The following is a 4,065-nucleotide window of genomic DNA, read 5'->3' on the forward strand; positions in this document are numbered from 1 at the left end:
CAGATGTATGAGGCATACAGGACCCCAGCCACCTACAACCCAAACAGAGCTTCACCCAGGCATATAATAATGAAAATTTCAGAAATCCAATATAAGAACAGAATATTAAAAGCTGTCAGAGACAAGAAAAAGATCACTTACAAGCAAACACCCATCAGAATTACAGCAGACTTCTCGGCACAAACCATCAAATCACGAAGAGTGTGGGGGGAAATAATTCAAGCTTTGAAAGATAATAACCTCCAGCCAAGATTGATATATCCTGCACAACTGTCCCTAGAAATTGACAGAAAAACAAGGTGTTTCCAGGATAAAGAGGAACTAAGGGAATTTGCATCCACCAATTCAACTCTACAGAGAATACTGCAGGATATTCTAAAAAAGGAAAATACCATGGTCCCAGAAACAGTGGCAGAGAGGCCACAGTGAATGGAGCAGAAAGCGAAATGAAGAAGACAAACTGACAACAAATAACAGAAAAAGAGCTCAACAGAAATGAGGCAGAGAAGATTGGATGGTAGGAACAGCTATTTTGGAGAAGACAAGACATCATAATAGCTAGTGCTAGTTTAATATCATCTTGCTTTGAAGTCCCATAAGCTTTTATTCTTCTGTCTCCATCGGTCTTAACAGGTTGTATCTTATTGAATTTTATTATATGAGATAATATAAGCAAAAACTTTTATAGACAAGGAGATTATACAGAAACCGTTGTTCATTTTCTGGTAGTTGGTTCTAAATACCCTGTAATACTGTCATTCTCTTGAATCGTTTTACATTGTCTTGATGTTTGGTGCTACAGTATATGAAGTTATACTCAAAGATTTCAAGGAAAGAGACATCATGGTAACTACTTTTATGTCGGGATGTCTTGTGGTGAAACACTATTTTACTTAAATGGTTATGCTTTACCTGCACTGTTTTGTTGTTATGCCCTCTTGTATCTGTCCTTTTTTTAATTACTTTTTAATTTTTTTCTTTTTAATTAAGGTAAAAATAAAAAAGCAGGATATATTATTATAGTAACCCACTTTGATTTCCTATTAACTTGATTTGAAATCCTGTATAGCCCTCACCATCTTGCTTTGACTGATTTTCCTCTATTCTGCTTTGCCTGATAGTACCAAGTTCGAAAGTATAGGCAACAACTGTGAAGACAATAAGAGTCATTATGACACCCATTCCGGTTGACTGATATAGGCAATTCTTTTTAAGATAGCAAGAGTCAGTACGGTAAACATTGTTGATCACCTGGTATTTTGTTTTTACATTATCTATTATGTTCATCCTTTTGATTTGACTGACTGTGTTCTATTATGTCACATTTGGTTTTACTCTCTTCAAAAAAATAAAAGTAATAAGAACTTTGCGAGTAATAAAACCCAAAATGTGTAATTGTCATTATACAAATAGAGGAAAAGAAAGTTCTCTAAAGAATATAACTGCATATATATTTAAGTGTATAAGATAGATAACCATATTACTGAGTTTTGTTGAATCATTGAACAAAACTGTTTCCAGTCTCACTGTTTGAAAGTCCACTTTATATGCTTTAATTTTGTAACTTGAACAACTATTTCTAAGATAACCATATGTAATCTATTAACTAGTGTTTCCTATTGTTTATTTTTTTTCAGAAATTCTGTATAACTTGTACCCTATTTCTGTTTTTTTTTTCTCCTAAAGAAAAGAAAAAAAAATACTAGGGATTGAACCCAGGGTCTTCAAACTGAGCTACATCCCCCAGCCCTTATTTTTCTTTTTGTATACAGGGTCTTCCTAAATCACTAAGTTACACAGTCTGGCACTGGAATTTATGATTCTCCTGCCTCATCAACCTTACAGGTGCCACCACACCTGGAAGAGTAAGTTCTTGATTCTCACCATGGAAAAACAGTTCCAGGATGAGTCATTGTGTGGCAAAGGCAGATTTATAAGGCAAAGTTAGAAAGTAAGGGAGACCTGGCACACAGGAGTCCAAGGCAGGAGAATTGCTGTGAGTTCAAGACCACCCTAAACTACATAGTGAAACCCTGTCTCAGAGAGAGAGAGACAGAGAGAGAGAGAGAGAGAGACAGAGACAGAGAGAGAGAGACAGAGACAGAGACAGAGACAGAGAGAGTGAGAGAGAGAGAGAGAGAGAGAGAGAGAGAGAGAGAGAGAGAGATAGGGGACTTCAGCTTTAGTTACCTGAAAGGTACAGTAATGAGAAGATTCAGACTGGCCTACACACAGGAAGCTTTTTGGAATTAACTGAGGTAGGCCAGGGTCTAACTGATTGTTATCTTGGTTCTGGTTTTGTAGTTCCAAAGCAATTCTTTGGGCTCGAGGCACAATTTGGTTCTCAAGAGGCGATTTTTTTGCTTGGAATGGGGGCTATTTCAGTTCCTGAAGTAGGATAATTGTTCCTGCTTGGGGGAGGTGAGCTCTTCATGGGTTAGTTCACAGGACTCTCCTTTTCCGGGGCCCCAAGGTGATTGCAGGTTTGGAGACTTTTGGCATAACTTTAGAGTGCATCTGGACACTGTAAAAAGCTCACAATTGGCTCTTCTTGTAAATTCTGAAAATTAGTTACTCTTGGCATTTCAGTCTTCGGGAGATACTAGGTAGGTTTGGGGCTAATAAGTCTTGTAATACAAACTCTCCTTAGGTGATTAAAATGCCTACATACAGAGCTCAGCTGGGACCTGACTGAGAGTTTTACAACAAAAGATGAAGGCAGAGATGCTGAACCTTGTCTTGCTTTTAGTTACGCACTGGCCCTTTGGGTCCCCCATCAAGGTGTCTGTTATAACACGTGACTGATGAACATTGAAATGTGGTCAGTCCACACTGAAGACTGTAAGTGTAAAACAGAAACGTCAAAGACTTGGTTACAAAACACGGATTAGTAGGAGGCAATAGGCTTGATTTGTTCTTGCATATGTGAGACTGTGTTCAGTAGGTCTTCTGGCAAACAGTGAAATAATCTTTATTTTCTCTTTAGAAATAGGGAATTGCCTTCACACTAAACTAGTGGGAAACAGAATAGGAGGCAGGGAAGAAGGGAGAGAGAGATCAAGAGAGGATCTTCACATAATAATGTGCCTGAAAATCTAGAAGCTTGAGTTACTGGATTTCCTCAAATTATCAGACTTTGGAAATTGCCTTTCGGAAAGATGAGAAGTGGGGGAGTTGATAGTAGAAAGTGGAAGATCTTTTTGTACGTTCAGTGATACTGGCAGATTTGTTGCTCACTTCCTGTGAGCACAGTTTCAGTAACGTGGGCCTTTGCCAGCAGTGGTGCTATTATCTTTTCTTTCACTCACACCTGACCTGTTTTAGAATCTTCAGGTCATTTAGAGTGCATCTGGACACTGTAAAAAGCTCACAATTGGGTCTATTAAGTCTTCCTGACAATATAGTTTTCATTTTCTTCTCTGTTTCCTGCAATCTTACTGGGTTTATAGTTACATTCAGAGCATTTAGACTATAATGGTTACTTCGAAAGGGTGATCCTACATTCCTTCAACTGGGTAACGTAACTCCTGAGTTTGGAGATGTGACTTTTTAGTCTTCTTTTGAATGCTCTGGAGAAGACTCTGAATTCATATTTATTAAACGTTTTCCCAGATCAACATTTGTTAACTGTGGAAGAACAAACACTTAAAAATATGCTACAAGTTTTTACTTCAGCATTCTTTAAATTCTTTTAATTAGCTAACAATTTCAAATAAGTCATACCCATTTTGATTGTCTCAACAAGATTGTTCAGTCCTTCCTATAGCAGAATATAAACCTTTCAATATACCTAGCTAGAATTGTCAAAAGAAGGGGCAGTCTCTAGTGACTTCTAGTAATGAGCTATCAAATTTGATCTGCAGTTAAGGAACATCCTTATAAGCGGTCCAGTGATAAATGTATCAAATTTCACAAACATCTGAACAGGGAGTGAAGTAATCATTTGACAATGTAGCTGCTTATCCATCAACTAAGTTAGCTGACTAAGCTCCCGAGTTCACCGCAGCCTCAGACGCTAGGCGGGGTTCACATCATTAAGCAGCCAATTGGGACGTCCGCTGCGGT

The sequence above is a fragment of the Cavia porcellus genome, unplaced genomic scaffold (assembly GCF_034190915.1).
Source record: "Cavia porcellus strain 051 isolate PalLab524CR breed Dunkin Hartley unplaced genomic scaffold, mCavPor4.1 scaffold_15, whole genome shotgun sequence".
Lineage (NCBI taxonomy): Eukaryota > Metazoa > Chordata > Mammalia > Rodentia > Caviidae > Cavia > Cavia porcellus.